At 39.6% G+C, this 17,742-nt stretch overlaps 1 pseudogene; it reads right to left on the minus strand.

Moving 5' to 3' along the window:
* Positions 1-5,464: 5,464 nt before the first annotated feature.
* On the minus strand, positions 5,465-17,530 carry LOC102272874 (small ribosomal subunit protein uS3-like; annotated as a pseudogene).
* Between the last annotated feature and the right edge of the window lie 212 nt (positions 17,531-17,742).

Consider the following 17,742-nt stretch of genomic DNA (forward strand, 5'->3'; position numbering starts at 1 on the left):
AATTTAGTCACATGACCATACTTTACCATGTAAAGGGAGGCTGGAGAGGGTAATTTTTAAAAAAAAAAAATATATATATATATATTTATTTTTATTTTTTGGAAGTGCTAGGTCTTCATTGCTGCGTGAGGGCTTTCTCTAGTTGTGCAGAGAAGGGGCTATTCTCTAGTTATGGTACATGGGTTTCTCATTGTGGTGGCTTCTCTTGCTGAGGAGCACAGGCTCTAGAGTGCATGGGCTTCAGTAGTTGTGGCTCACAGGCTGAGCTGCCCTGTGGTATGTCTTCCCAGATCAGGACTGGAACCTGTGTCCCCTGCATTGCCAGGTGGATTCTTAACCACTGGACTGCCAGGAAAGCCCCGGAGAGACCAATTTCTACTAGAAAGTTCTACTCTAATAGAGGGTGGCAGTGTACCTCTATTACTGAAAAGTGGGGTATTGAATGGATATTGGGTGGCAATTGACAATTTCTGCTGTAGGAAGTTAAAATCTACTTGGGGAAATAAGAACCTGTAGGCTTGAAAAGACAATGAATAGTCTGTTGGGAAGGACCAAGCCATGGGTTGCCAAAATTTGGAGGAGGAAGAGTAGGTGTCAAGGCTTCTTGGAAAGACTGAGATTTGAACTCCCCTTTGAAGATAAGAAGGATTCAATAGGCACAAAAGCTTGGGAGGGCACCCCAGCAGGAGGCATTGACCTGAGCAGAAGCCCAGAAGCTGGACAATGCAGATCAGCCTGGGGCAGGAGCAACAGAGACCAAACGTTAAGCTTCCATGTAATGGAGTCTTTGGCTGAAAAAGGAAGGAATAGGACTGATTTTTTTTTAATTCCTTAAGGCAAAAGTTCCAAGACCACTTAGCCAGGACAAAACATGACTACTGAATTGACAATCCTGTATGCCATAAACAACTCATGCCAGCAGAAACAATTGCATTATTTCCTCCAATGAGTTCCCCTAGTTTTTGGATTGTCCAAAATAACACATGGAGTGTAACCAGTGAATGAATATATCACAGCAGCAATCAAAAGAAACACATAGGATGCCTGAGACCATAGCCAAAGGCTAATATTCATTAAATAGGGGAAGGAAAAAACCCGACAAATAGAAGGTTCTGGGTCTCTTTCCTAAATATTAATTGTTTATTTCACAATTCTCCTCTACTCCAAACAGACCTTAAACCGCCTCTTCTTAATATGCTCCCATAAAGGATTATAAACTAGAAAGGAGGTTGGTTTAAACAAAAGTAATCAGAAAGTAAGCAATCTTCTTCTTTCTCTCTGGCTCGAAGCTTGTTTTGTCTGTTAAAGAATTTTTCTCTTCAGCGCACAGACCTCAAGGTCAAACAGAGGTCACTCTTCTGCTTTTTGAGGTATGGGCGCTTTCATGTTATTTGCTCATTTTTATTGCTGAGAATAACCATCCATTTGCCCACATAACCAAGGCCTCCCCAACACAAAGACTCAAGAGTAGGCTCTGGCAGGGGGTTAATCCCATTCAACACAAAGCAAACAACTTCAAATCTCATTAAATGTTGGACTTTAGAGCAAGAATACAAATATTTCCAATTTAGAAAAGGAAGATAGAAATGTGACACAGAAGTATTCTAATCATTTAGTAGAGTAAATCGTACCAACATGATCCTAAAACTGTCAACTTGGTGGAAAAGAGAATAAAACTCCATTAATAATACAACAGTAATGCTTACTTTTTCACATCAGGAAAATTCCATTATAACAAACAGCCCGAGGCTTTTAAATTGCTTTTGTTCTAGATCAGTGGAATATTGTTATGAAGAATATATTGCTAGTGATGATAGTTTAGATCTGAGGATGAAACCTAGCTGATTTTTATAGTATGAACCAGCGGAGATGGTGGTGGTTGCACACGGGACTGTGTGTGAATAATCTCCTTTGTGCAAATTTTTAAAAGGTAAACCCTTGGGACTTCCCTGGTGGCCCAGTAGTTAAGACTCAGCCCTTCCAATGTACCGGGCATGGGATAGATCTCTGGTCGAGGAACTAAGATCCCGCATGACCTGAGTCATGGTCACAAATAAATAAATAAAAAGTAGACCCTTCACATGGGCACACAGCTTAGTGAAGAGACTGCTGGCTGGAACTCAACTCCATTTGCTCCTTCAGCTAGGGCACAGCTAAACAACCCCCTGCAGAGGTCCTAGTGGCACAAGATTGTTCTTTTAAGACCTATTTATAAGGTGATCCTCTGAAATTATTTTCCTTAAGTCTACTCTGGGATAGACCTCACTATATACTTCCTTTTTAGTTATAAGATCCTCTCTGATAGAATTTCCCATTTAAAGATTTGGACCAATGTTTTTTTTTCCCCACTGGTTTTGGAAGTGTTTTAGATTCATCATCCTACAGGGGTCTTGTAATTCTCCCAGTTACCAACCGTGGCATCTTGGGGTAAGTTAGGATATTTTTTTCACTCTCTTAGCCTAACTTTCCTTATCAAGGAACCATTAGTTCACTGGTTCTCAATAAACATTTCGGAAGGTCCTTTTTCAATACCAAAATGAAATTCATAGGTAATATGATCATTCTACACTGAGCAGTTTTAAATAATTATAATACCTACATACAAAGGAGAAAGAAAAGAAGAGCTGTTTACCATAAAGCTATATAAAATGTGTAGGCTTAACTATAATACAAAATATAATAAAGTTGTCAGATGCTGAATAAAACAAAGTTAGAATCTTCTCTCAGTTTAAACTGTAGTCTACATTCCTGGAAAAGTCAGTGTAAACCCATGACAGTACACTTTGTGATTATGTGGAAAACAGAGTTAGGTGCTAGGTTTGATCATTGGAACAGGCTTTCCACCCGTATAAATGGGCTTTTGAAAGTGGTTTGGAGTGTCCATGGAAATTGTTTGTTGGGTGGGACTGTGTCATATGTGGAAGGAGGTATAGCACCCCTGGTCCTAATCTACTAATGCCAGTAATACCAGTCTCCTAATCAGTGTGATAATAAAAAATCCCCCCAGATAGGGATTTTCTTCTCTCATTGACAATCACTGGGTTAATTAGTCTTGAGTCCAAGAAGGCTGAAAAAACTCGGGACCAGAAAAGTCCTTCCTTGATGAAGAAGAGAACTACAACTCCACTTTCCCTCAGCCTCTCCTAGGGACTCCAGATCTAGGGGGAAGGAAACACAGCTGATGTGACAATCAGCCAGGACCAGCCCTGGAAAGGACCTTAAGGATGGCAAATGATACCTCTACCTTCTCACTCCATCTTCTCCCATCTGGCAGGGATTTCCACTTTCTCTTCCCTGTCAAGCTAGTATACTCTTTCAGAAGCATACATGAGGACTTCCCTTGTGGTTAGGAATCTGTCTGCCAAGGTAGGGGACATGGGTTTGATCCCTAGTCCAGGAAGATCCTACATGCCACTGGGCAGCTGAGCCCAAGTGTCACAATTACTGAGCTTACGTGCTGCAACTGCTGAAGACTGTGGGTCCTAGAGCTCGTCCTCTGCAATAAGAGAACTCACTGCAAAGAGAAGCCTGCGCACTGCAACAGAGAATGGCCCCTGCTTGCCACAGCTAGAGAAAGCCTGCAAGAAGCAACTAGACCCAGTGCAGCCAAAAGTTAATTTTTAAAAAAAGTACAGATGATGTTAGGGATTTATTATCTTTTATGTAAATATGTGTTAATTGTACATCTCTCAAATCCAAATGGCTTGTGAGAATATGAAAAGGTGCTGAACCTCGCTAGAAATTAAGGTAGTGAGAAATTTATAATAAAAATGAAATATTATTTCATACTCATCAGGTTGGCAAAAATCTAAAACTTCAACGATAGCAAATGTTGGAAAAGGGTATTGAAATTGGTACAGCCACTTTGGGGAGCAATTTATCTATTAAGATTGGAAATGCTCTGATTCCTACATCCCACAAAATCGACTCTTTGGTCTGTACCTTAGAGAAACAATTTGATTGCACCAGAAGATATATATGTTTGTGGCAGCATTACTTTTAATAGTGAAAAACTAAATCAACTGGAGACATTTAAATGTCATTAATAGAAGATCAGATTCATATATCATCAGGTATTCATAGAAGGGAATATTATACAGCAATTACAATGATGAATCACAGCTTTGGGTCTGCACAGTGATAAATCTTAAAAACAATTCAGAAAAGCTAATTGCAGGGTATGTAGAGTGTGACACCATTTAAATAGTTTTAAAACCTGCAAAATAGTGCCATATATTGTTTACAGATACATGAATATGCAGTTAAAGCATAAAACGTGTACAAGAATGATTAATGATTCATGATCTTGGTTATTTCTGAAGAAGTAGAAAGAAGAATGAGATTGGAAAGAGAACATGCAGAAAGCTCTCAGTTGAATCTGCAATGCTTTTGTTCTCCAAAAAAATATCTGAAGGAAATGTGGCCAACTGTTAAGATTTAATTTGCTATAGATAGTGCTGGATATACTGGGTACTCATTATATCTTTTATATATTTTGATGAGAAATATGCCATAATAAAAATAATGTTAACAAGTGATGCATCTCTAGGGGTGTTTGTATTCTTGATTTAGCAAATTCTTCCTGACCTTCTGGGACAGAGAACTCAATAATGAACAAGATACACCCCACCCCCCGCAATCGTACATTGTGGTTCTCTAACTTTATTGTACGTCAGAATCATCTGGAAGGCTTGTTAAAACACACACTGCTGGGCCCACCAGGATTTCTGATTCAGTAGGTCTGGGATGGGCCTTGAGAATTTGCATTTCTAGCAAGTTCCCAGATGATGTTGCGGGTTTGGGGACCTCATGTCTCCTGACATTGTTTGAATACTATCGCCAGAGGACTTTATTCCTGCTATAAGAATTCCAAGAAGTGACGGGAGAAGTATTTTCTGGACCACATGCTCGGCCAAGTCTCTAAAGGCACAGTTATGCTACCTGCTCTGGGTCACAAGTGATACATCATCTTCCTGGCTTCTCAAGAAATGTCACTGCATCCCTGTAACCCCATCTTACTTGTGGCTGTGTATATTTCAATTTATTCCATTAAAATTTTGGCTCCTCTATACATCCTATTTGGTGTACACCTTATACAAAATATCAGTAGTAGTTACTCTCCAATATTGGAATTATGGTTAATTTTTAAATCTTTTTGCTTATCTGCATCATCTAACATTTCCATAATGAATATTTCCATCAAGGACAAGTATTAATTACATAATAATGATATTAAAATAAAATAAATATATATCAAACTGTGTTAGGCTCTGTGATGTGGGTGGAGCTTCTAAGAAGTAATATGGATATAGACTTGCCTTCAAGAGATTTATGATCTTGTTCATACATACACTGGAAAAACATTTCATAATAAGACAAGGTATTCAGGAAACAGTGTTCACTGAGAACTAAAAGTACAGTTGGCAAGTACTTTGGAAGAAAAAAATGACTAGGTTGAGTGAACCTAGAAGAAGCGTTTGGGCCCAGCCTTGGATGATAAACGTGCCAGAGCCTAAGCGGAGGGCAAGGGAGGATTCAAGGGTCTGTGCAAATCCCCAGGGTAGGTACAGGTGCTCAGTGAACACTATGAAGAATTGAACATTTACTGAATTCATACAGAAACTGCACTCTGGCACGAGTACACATCCAGCCACATCATAGTGGCTCATACCCAGGACACATAGACTGAAACCAAAATTAATTTCATTGTGGGTTCATGACAAGTCAGGTATGGGAGGAAATGTCTTTGCTTCTTTTACATGAGTTCTGCCTTGATGACTACATCCCTAAAGTGCATCTGTGAATTTGTAAAGAAAGACCCATATGGACTGGACACACCTCTTCCTGGGTGTGTTCTCCTCCCCTTTTGCTCGAATTAAGATTGAGGAGTTCATCGTGGATTATTGTTCTTCTGGTTTCTCTGTTCAAAACCATACTTACCCGAAAGGAGTGTCTCTTCACTTCTTTATATTTGGGTTGTTTATGTTTTTCTCTGTGTTAAAAAAGCCTGCACCACATCTACTTTATCCATTCATCTGTTGTTGGACATTTAGCTTGTTTCCATGTCCTGGCTATTGTAAAAAGCGCTGCAGTGACAACTGGGGTGCAGACAGACAGCTACTGGGAATCTGCTGTACAGTACAGGGAACTCAATTCAGTGCTCTGTGATGACCTAGAGCATGGGAGTGGGGAGAAGTTCCAAAAGAGAAGGGATATATGGATATCACACATATATCACAATGCATATATCACTCTGTTGTACATCATAAACTAACCCAACATTGTTAAACAATTATACTCCAGTAAAAATAAAGTCTTCCCAGGTGGTACAGTGGTAAAGAATCCACCTGACAATATAGGAGGCACAGGAGATGCAGGTTTGATCCCTGGGTGGGAAAGATCCCCTGGGAGTAGGAAACTGCAACCCACTCCAGTATTCTTGCCTGGAAAATGCCATGTACATTGGAGCCTAGTGAGCTGGCATCCAAGGGGTTGCAAAGAGCTGGACACAACTGAGCACACACACACAAACACAAAAATAAAATACAACAGACCAAACAAAAAGCCTGAAGGCATCTACTTTTGGACAAGATAAAACAACAGGATCCAGATTTATCCTTCTGCCTTCAACAACTACAAAAGCAGATTAAAATATATGAAAAAATAGGTGCTGGGGTACAAGGAGGGCCTGGATGGGGGAGGCACATGAGGAAACTTTTGAGGGTGATGAATATATTCACTATCTTGATTATACTGATGATTTTATAAAATGTAGATTGTATACTTTAAATACAAGTTTATGTCAATTTTATCTAAATAAAACTGTTTAAAAAGTACTGGAAAGAAAAAAAAAAACCCAGCTTGGAAGCACAGGTCCATAAAACAAACAAACAAAACAGTAAAACCTCCTATGCTATTCCTTGGGTAGTTTCCCTTTCTTTTAGCAAATTTTAAAAATTACTGTTAAGCAGAGGTGAAAAATACTCCTATGCTATTTAACTGAATAATCTCCCCTCTTTTTATAAGATCTGTTAAGCACTGGGATGCTAATAAAGTTAAAGCTCCTGGACCTTCACTTGTAGAGTTCTTTCCAAAGTTCTATAGCTAATTTTCTGTTTGTAATTGTGTTTTCTTTTTTTAAAAGGCCCCAAATTGTATTGTATAATATAAGATTCAGGCTCCATGAAACCTGGAGGCAACCCTAACTTTTTTTTCCCCCACACCGTACAGCTTGTGAGATCTTAGTTCCTCCACCAGGGACTGAATCTGCCCCCGGGCAGAGTACAGAGTCCTAACAACTGGGCAGACAGGGAATTCCCCAACCCTACTTTAAAAAAAAAGAAAAAAGATTTTATTATAGAGCAACATCCAGACTCCAGATCCAGCTGCCGAAGAGACCATGTTATGACCGTGTTATGCTGCGGGTACTTGTGGGCACAGCAGGCATCCATGGCTTCCCTCCCTTCAATTGGAGTGGGGATGGTAGTGGTGGGCAGGGGCTTCTTAAGGGTCCCTCTTACCACTTGGGTCTGGAGGCAGTATGATCTTCACTTTGATGCCCAGCACACCCTGTCTGAGCAGCATATGGAGCCAGCTGGTGTCTGCGTAGGAGTTAACAGGGTCTCCACTGTGGATCATCAGTCCATCCGTAACTTCATGGATTTAACCCTCTGTCCTCAGTTTCCCAGGCACTACAACCTAGCAGCCTTGGCCCCACTCTTCATGATGACCCATAGCACACTCCAACAAGCCCTCCTAGAAGTGTGTGCTGCAGACTCCGCCAGGGCAATGGCTCATGGAGCTCTCCTGTCTGCCTTTCCCCTGTAAAGTTCTACATGGCCCTCAGGGAAGCGAAATCTCTTCTGAAGCACAGCAGTTAATTCCTGAATCCGCAGGCCCTTCTCACCAATAACATTTCTGTGTCCAGGGAACCATGATAATGATTTCTGTCCTTGATGGTTGAAGTCGGACTTCAACAGGGGCATCATCTTTGACCAGTACCCAAGTGAGAGGCTTGTTCAGTTCAGCCTTGAGGACGCCATCAGAGACCTCTTGGACACTGGCACTGCCATCTTGCCACCCGGCGCCATCTTAAGGAATGGCCCAATGCTGCTGTTAAATGACCTAAGGAGTGTGATGTGAGGAAATTGGTCCCATTGCTATTGCAGACAGAACACAAACACACAAAGAACTTTAGGACTATGGTGGTCTAGAGTACCATTCTCTCCTGGGATAAGCCTCTGTGAACTTGCTAACAGCCGCTGAGGAGCTGTGAATAATATTTCAGACTTCTTCACTTGCTTTCTCATCAACTGCTCGATCTAGAGGGACCCAAGTGTGACGGAGAAAAACTGACCCAATAAATGTAATTCGGCTTCAGTAGCTTCAGAATGCGTTTCCTGCCACCCTCAACGGCACTCTAGAATTGAGCAAGCAAAGTAGGCTTTGCCTTGGGTGCTCTTTGTGAATTTGCATTGGAGAATTTCAGTTCCAACCCCTTCAGAGTGGGTGTCCTGAAATGATCATGGAAATAGGATCTTTTACTACATTTTGGGCCACATTTCACACTGTTCCTTAGTAAAATATCCCTGCTCTTCCTCTCTGTGAACCACACCCCACTTTTCCCTCAGTACAAGTTTGGTGCCTTCTTCCTGGAATTGCCTTTGGATATCTATCTAGTGCTGAGTGAAATCGTCTTCCCTCAACCCGAGCACGTAAGATATGACTGTTCTTGAAGCTTTTAGGAGTTTAGACCCCAACTCCTATAACCATGTGATCTTGCTGCTGCTGCTGCTAAGTTGCTTCACTTGTGTCCGACTCTGTGCGACCCCATAGACGGCAGCCCACCAGGCTCCCCTGTCCCTGGGATTCTCCAGGCAAGAACACTGGAGTGGGTTGCCATTTCCTTCTCCAATGCATGAAAGTGAAAAGTGAAAGTGAAGTTGCTCAGTCGTGTTCGACTCATAGCGACCCCATGGGCTGCAGCCTACCAGGCTCCTCTGTCCATGGGATTTTCCAGGCAAGAATACTGGAGTGGGATGCCATCGGGTAAGTGATCATTTTTCCGAGCAGAGAGTCCCCAAATAATAATTCATTTTCCACACTCATATGTGTTAATTCTATAATTAAAATATTTTATGATGTCTATAACAATTCCTACTGATGGCCCAGAGTTGGCATGAAACTTAACTGAGATAATATATGTAAATATCTTTCATAAGCTAAAAATGCTGTACAAACATAAGGTACTGGCACAGATGATGTTTCAAATATTTAATGACCGGTAGGCACTGGCCTTGACCAATCAGAATAGTCTTCAATCACAGCACTGGAGCTCAGTCAGGTAGGTTTCCTAATGGGCCAAATATTAACTCTTTAGTCAGTAAATTAAAGGAAGGTTTGCTGTTTCCTGAAGGAGAATAGTGGTCTAATGGAAGGCAACTTGGGGAGGTAGCAACTATATTCTTTTTCAGATTCTTTTTCCTTATAGGTTATTACAAGATACTGAATATAGTTCCCTGTGCTATTGAGTAGGTCCTTGTTGGTTATCTATTTTATGTATAGTAGTGTATATATGTTAATGCCAACCTCCTAATTCATTCCTCCTCCCTTTCCTTTTGGTAGCCATAAATTTGTTTTCTATGTCTGTGAGTCTCTTTCTGTTTTATAAATATGTTCATTTCTATCTTTTTTTGTTAAGATGCCACATATAAGCAATACCATATGATATTTGTCTTTCTCTGTCTTACTTACTTCACTTATGATAATCTCTAGGTTCATCCTTGTTGCTGCAAATGACATTATTTCATTCTTTCTTATGACTGAGTATTCCACATCTTCTTTATTCATTAATCTGTCAATGGTTATCTAGGTGTTTCTGTGTCTTGGCTATTGTAAATAATGCTGCAATGAACATTGGGATGCATGCATTTTATAAAATATTTTTGAACAAAAATGAAACACAACACATAAAATTTTGTGGAATGAAGTTAAATCAGCTCTTAAAGGGAAATTTATAGCATTATAAATTAGCTTATATTAGAAGAAAGGTCTTAAATCAACAGACTAAGCATCCATCTTAAGAAACCAAGAAAAGCAAAGTAAGCCAAATGAAGGTGGAAGGAAGGAAATAATAAAGCGAGAAAAAAAAAAAGCCACTTAAAACTGAAAAATAATAAAATCAGTAAAATCAAAAGCTGGTTCTTTGAAAAGATCAATGAAATCAAAGTACTATTAATAACAATTAAAAAATAGAAAAGACACAAATTACTGATGTCATTAAAGACCTCAGAGATGTTAAAAAAAAAAGTACTCTAAATAACCCTATGTATATAAATTCAATAACTTAGATGAAATGGACCAATTCCTTAAAAGCCACAAAACTCCAAAACTCACCCAAAGAAGAAATAGGTAACATATGTATTAAAGAAATGGAATCCACAGGTTAAAAACCTTAAAAACAAACAAACTTCCAGACCCAATGGCTTCACTGGTAAGTTCTATCAAACTTTAAAAAAACAAATAGCACTATTTCTATACAATCTCTTCCAGCAAACAGAAGGGAAGGGAAAGGAACACTTCCCAACCCATTTTATGAGGCTAGAATTGCCTTGATACCAAAAAAACTAGACAAAGACAGTACAAGAAGAGAAAATTATAGACCACTATCCCTCATGAACAGTACACAAAAATCGTGAAACAGCAACAACAACAAAAAAAACTAGAAAATCAAATCTAGCAATATATAAAAAGACTACTACTCCATGACCAAGTGGGATTTATCCTAGACATGCATGACTGGCTCCAAATATAAAAATCAATCAGTGTAATTCACCATATTAAAAAACTAAAGAGGAAAAATGACTTGAGTATATCCAACAATGCAGAAAAAGCATTTGAAGTCATCCAGCATCCATTCATGATAAAAACTCTCAGCGATATAGAAATAGAAGGAAATTTCCTTAATTTGATAAAGGCCATCTACAAAATACCTACAGTTAATGTAATGTTTAATGGTGAAATACTGAATGCTTTCCCCTAATATCAGGAACAAAGCAAAGATGTCCTTTCATCACTCCTATTCAGTGTAATACAGGAAGTCCTAGTCAGTGCAATAAGTCAGAGAAAGTAGCAATAAAAGGCATACAAAAGCATATGAAAGAAAATATGGCCTTTCTGGCAGTGACGACCTCCCCATGAGAACGTGACTTTCGCAAAGGATCACCTTCATCCCTCTCCAGAAGTGGAAAAGAGGAAACACAGGAAGAAGTGCCTGATGCAGAGCTCCAATTTGTATTTCATGGATGTGAAATGCCCAGGATGCTATAAAATCACCACTATCTTTCGCCATGCACAAATCATAGTTTGGCTGCTCTATTGTCCTCTGCCAGCCTATAGGAGAAAAGCAAGGCTTACAGAGGATGCTTCTTCAGATGGAAGCAGCACTTAAAGTACCCTGTATCAGGATGAATGGGAAACCATCCCAATAAACACATTTTGGATACAGAAAAAATACAGAATATTGTGTATTTGTAGATGACATGATTTTCTACATAGAAAATCCCAAGTAATTTACTAAAAACTCTTAGATTAACAAATGAAGGGACTCCCCTGGTGGTCCAGTGGCTAAGACTCTGAGCTCTCAATGCTGATGCCCTTGGTTTGATCCCTGGTGGGGGAACTAGATCCCACATGCCACAAAAGACCCTGTGCAGCCAAATAAATAAATAAAAATAAATATTTTTTTTTAAAAAATGAAGTTAGCACAACTATAAGAGATAAGGCTAATTCACAAAACGATTATATTTCTATATGTTTAAACAATTCGGAAATCAAAATTCAAAATATATTTCATTTAAAAAATTTAAAAGAGAAATACTTAAATATAAATTTAACAAAACTTGTTCAGGATCTGCATGCTGACAACTATAAACACTAAAGAAAGATATCAAAGGACATAAATAAATGGAGAAACATACTGGATTCATGGATTGGAAGATCCAATTTAGTTGAACATGCCAATTTTCTCCAAGAAATCAATAGATTTAATACAATTCCAATCAAAAGTCTAATCAAAAGTAAGATTTCTGCAGATATAGACAAGCTGGTTCTTACATTTATTTGGAAAGGGGAAGGGAGCAGAATAGCCAACACAATTTTGAAAAAGAAGGATCAAGTAGGAGAAATCAGTCTACCCAATTTTAAAACTTACTATAAAGGAAGAATAATCAAGATTCTGTTCTAATAAGGTGGATGAAACTGGAGCCTATTATACAGAGTGAAGTAAGCCAGAAAGAAAAACACCAATACAGTACCCTAATGCATATATATGGAATTTAGAAAGATGGTAACAATAACCCTGTGTACAAGACAGCAAAAGAGACACTGATGTATAGAACAGTCTTATGGACTCTGTTGGAGAGGGAGAGGATGGGAAGATTTGGGAGAATGGCATTGAAACATATATAATATCATGTATGAAACGAGTTGCCAGTCCAGGTTCGATGCACGATACTGGATGCTTGGGGCTGGTGCACTGGGACGACCCAGAGGGATGGTATGGGGAAGGAGGAGGGAGGAGGGTTCAGGATGGGGAACACATGTATACCTGTGGCGGATTCATTTAGATATTTGGCAAAACTAATAACAATATTGTAAAGTTTAAAAATAAAATAAAAAAAAAGATGCTGTGGTGCGGGTGGAGGGATAGAGGCAGAGACCAATGGATCAGTCTGTATCAAACAACTGAGTCAGAAAATGTCAATTACTGACAAAGGTAAAACAGCAATTCAATGGTTAAAAGATAGTCTATTCAACATATGATGTTGGAATAACTGAACATCCAAATGCAAAAGTATGCCACAAGAAGCTAAAGTCAAAAAAATCTTGACCTCAATCTCACACTTCATTGAAAAATAGATCATAGATGTAAAGTGTAAAACTATAAAACTTTCACAAGAAATTAGAGTAGAAATGTTCATGACTTGGGATCAGGGAGCTTTCTTAGACTTGATATCAAAAGCACAACCCAGAAAAGAAAAAAATGGACAAACTGGACTTTATTAAAATGAAAACCTTTTGCTTTGTGAAAGACATCAAGAGAATGGAAAGCTATAGATGTGGGGGGAAGTATTTTCAAATCATATACCCAACAAAGGACTTGTATCTAGAAAAACTCTCAAAACTCAATAGTAGGAAAGCAAACAACCCAACTAAAAACGAGGAGAACATCTTGTTACAGTTTAATTCTTATAATCCTTAAAACAAAAGTTGTTTAGTTGCTAAGTCACGTCTGACTCTTTGCTACTGCGTACACTGTGGCCTGCCAGGCCCCTCCATACCTGTCATTTATTGATGTATCTATTTTCGGCCGGTCTGGATCTTCATTGCCGTGTGCTGGCTTTGTCTATGTGGTGAGCTGGGGCCACCCTCCAGTTTCGGTGCTTGGGCTTCCTGTTGTGGTGGCTTCTCTTGTTGTGGAGCACGGGCTTTAGGGGCATGGACTTCAATAGTTGTGGCTTGAGGGCTCTAGAGCACAGACGAAGTAGCTATGCCACATGGGCTTAGCTGCTCGACAGCATGTGGGATCTTCCTGGAACAGGGATCAAACCAGTGTCCCCTGCATTGCAAGGCAGATTCTTAACCACTGTACCACCAGGAAAGCCCCCAAAGATACCTATCTTGATAGGAAATGATGACCAATGTCTTTCGTTTGGTTTCAATGCCATTTTAAAATATAGTGCTTTCTGGATAATTTACATTACTATGAAGTGAAGTGAAGTCGCTCAGTCGTGTCCGACTCTTCACGACCCCATGGGCTGCAGCCTACCAAGCTCCTCCGCCCATGGGATTTTCCAGTCAAGAGTACTGGAGTGGGTTACCATTTCCTTCTCCAGGGGATATTCCCCACCCAGGGATTGAACCCAGGTCTCCTGCATTGTAGACAGACACTTTACTGTCTGAGCCACCGGGGAAGTCTTTACATTACTGTAGGTGGGAACAAAAATAATTGAGGTTTAAAATTAATTCTGTTTAATATCAATATTACAGGAAAAGTATAAGTAAGCACTTTATTCACTTCAGTTTGATTTAAGTGATCAGCTCTTCTAGATCAGCCCCTTAAATATGAATTCCATATTCCTTCCACTGTGCTTTGCCCAGTTCCTGTGCATATCTTATCACAGAACCTTTCTTATTTTACAGTATTAACGTGTCTCCTGAGGGTAGTTTTCACTTTATTTCCAAGCCCTAGCATAGTAACTGGCAGGTAGTAACCAGTCAGTGTGTTTGCTGAATAATTAAAGACTTGTAAAGAAAAAGTAAAATTATTGATGAAATAATTAAATGGCAACAATAATTAAATGGCAACAACCAAAAATTCTGATAATATTACCATGCTTTTAGAATGGTCCCTGATGTGATACTGCTATATTTAAAATGGATAACTAACAAAGACCTACTGTATAGCACAGGGAACTCTGCTCAGGTAACTGGCAGCCTGGACAGGAGGTTGAAGGAGAATGGATACATGTATATATATGGCTCCACAGCCTTGCCATCAGTAGATACTGCCAGGCTTTTGTCGCTACTGATGTTTTTTTCATCCGATGAGCTATATAATAGGATCTCAGTGAAAAGTGAAAGTGAAAGTCACTCACTCATGTCCGACTCTTTGCAATCACAGTCCGTGGAGTTCTCCAGGCCAGAATACTGGAGTAGGCAGCCTTCCCCTTCTCCAGGGGATATTCCCAGCCCAGGGATCAGACCCACATCTCCTGTATTGCAGGTGGGTTCTTTACCAGCTGAGCCACAAGGGAAACCCAATATATATGGCTGAGTCCCTTCACTCTTCTCAACTCAATTCCAAAGGAGAAAATAAATATTAAGTCAATAAATAGATTTAAAAAAACAACAACAGCAAAAAAAAAAAAAAAAAAAAAAAACCAACCCAAACCACACCTTCTATATGCAGGCTCAGCAACTCAAAGAGTAATTATCCTACTTATTGTTGGTTTAAAACTCAACATTCAAAAACCTAAAATCATGGCATCTGATCCCTTAAGACTCTTAAGAGTCTTCTCCAACACAACAATTCAAAAGCATCAGTTCTTCAGGGCTCAGAGTAATGTCTCTGCTTTTTAATATGCTGTCTAGGTTGGTCATAGCTTTTCTTCCAAGGAGCAAGAAACTTTTAATTTCATGGCTGCAGTCACTATCTGCAGTGATTTTGGAGCCCAAGAAAATAAAGTCTGTCACTGTTTCCCCACTTATTTGCCATGAAGTGATGGGATCGGGTTTGAGCAGGCTCCGGGAGTTGATGATGGACAGGGAAGCCTAGTGTGCTGCAGTCCATGGGGTCGCAAAGAGTCGGACACGACTGAGCAACTGAACTGAATTGAATTATCCTATACAATCATACAATCGTGCTTCAGGTTTTTAGAGCAACGGGTTGAACTGAAAAAGCTAGACGGGGGTGTTTCTGATGTGAAATTGTTACCATTCAGAGGTTTACTGTGTTGTTTTTATTCTTTGACTTAATTTCATTTTCTATTTCAGGCTGGATTTATTGATAAGCACTCTGAGGCTATTTTTGTAAAAAAAAAAAGTGTGTATTAAGAGTTCACTGCTGCTGCTGGTGTTAAGTCGCTTCAGTCGTGTCCGACTCTGTGCGACCCCATAGATGGTAGCCCACCAGGCTCCCCCATCCCTGGGATTCTCCAGGCAAGGACACTGGAGTGGGTTGCCATTTCCTTCTCCAATGCATGAAAGTGAAGTCGCGCAGTCCTGTCTGACTTTAGCGATCCCATGGACTGCAGCCTACCAGGCTCCTCCACCCATGGGATTTTCCAGGCAAGAGTACTGGAGTGGGTTGCCATTGCCTTCTCCATAAGAGTTCACAGTGGGTTACAAATGATGTTTTCTTTTTGCATCCTATTGTTTTTTTAAAAATTCTGTAGTGAACATGTATTACTTTATAAACCAATAACCTAAATAAATTATAAGAACCAAAGTCAACTGCTAACTGGAGTATCTTCCACATAGAAAAATTTCTGGACCATGTTTTAATTTATAGGCAAGAATGGGCTTAGTTACTCTAGGTATGATATCTAGTGGTTGTAAAATGAGTGCTTCTAAAAGGGTTTCAGAGTTCCCTTAAAAGGTTGTGTAAACAATTTGGCAGTTCCTCAAAAAGTTAAACAGAATTGCCATATGACCCAGCAATTCCACTCCTATGTGTATACCCAAAAAAACTGAAAATAGGTGTTCAAATAAGTAGGGCTTCCCTGGTAGTTCAGCTGGTAAAGAATCCGTCTGCAGTGTAAGAGACCCCGGTTCAATTCCTGGGTTGGGAAGATGCCCTGGAGAAGGGATAGGCTACCCACTTCAGTATTCTTGGACGTCCCTTGTGGCTCAGCTGGTAAAGAATCCGCCTGCAATGCGGGAGACCTGGGTTCAAATAAGTACATATACACTCATGTTCACCACAGCATTATTTACAATTGCCAAAAGCTGGAAACACAGCTCCCATGTTATCAACTGATGAACTGATGAAAAAATATTAATACCGACGTAAGGGGATATCACCCAGCCATAAGAAAGAATGAGTATTGACACATGCTACATCATGAATTTACCTTGAAAACATTGCTATGTGAAAGCAGGCAAACAGGAAAGGTCACGTTTTATATGATTCCATTTATATGAAATATCCAAAATAGGTAAACCTAAAGACAGAAGGCAGGTAAGTGGTTGCAAGGCCCTAGAGGAAGGGAAGGATGGGGAGTGACTGCTTAACATGTATTGTGTTTCCCTTTGGGGTGATAAAAATGTTTGGAACTACATAGATGTGTCACTGAACTATGTTCTTTAAAATGCTTAATTCTGTGTTCTGTGACTCTTACCTCAATTTTTAAAAAAGAGATGAAGTGTGTCCCTGCAGTCTTCTTCACATTTGCAGCAAAAATCTTTGTTTTTCAAGGAAATTATAAAGGATAAATTTAGTTTAGCCCGTATCTGAATAGTTAAGAACTCTGAGTGGCATGAGAATTAATCAGTGATATGCACTTTTTTGAAAGTGATCTGAATAGTCTAAAAATGTTCAGAGGAATTGAGTAGTCGGTTACAAATGGTTACAAATCAGCATAATGAACTCCCTTTGTATAGGCTATTCATGTGTGAAAAGAATCTCTTGAACCCTAACGGTCCTTGCAATTCTTGGGATCCAGTGCCTGTCAAAGGTACCTTTTTGTTGTGATGTTGGTTTAAGCGTGAGAGAAGTAAAGGTGAGGTGTTACCTACAAAATTCGACTTTGGGGCCTGGAATGTTTCTAAAAATTTTGAAATCTTAGGCTTCTCTCTTCACTTAACGATGGTTCTTTCAAACATCTGATTTTTTAAAAAAAATTCTTGGACTACCTCGTTTTTCCTTTGAAAGTACGTAAGACCCTCTTCATGATGCCTAGCAAATGACTATCCTTTAAAAAAATCAACACAAAGTCATTTACTGAAACTCACTGTTTGAATTTTCCATTTCCGTGTTATTTACTCTTAACCATGATCCTGAAAATTTCAGATAGAAGTCCTGAGCTGGCTATTTTCTGCCCTCTCCAAACTCACTCTTACCTTCTCCTAGCATATCCTGTACCCCGGCAGGCTGACCTATACGGATTTCAATAGGCTCCAGAGTCTCTGACTTCCTGTAGGGTTCAGCCAATGGGAGGCACGTGCTGGAGGTCAGAGGGC

Source organism: Bos mutus, chromosome 23 (assembly GCF_027580195.1).
Source record: "Bos mutus isolate GX-2022 chromosome 23, NWIPB_WYAK_1.1, whole genome shotgun sequence".
Taxonomy (NCBI): Eukaryota; Metazoa; Chordata; class Mammalia; order Artiodactyla; family Bovidae; genus Bos; species Bos mutus.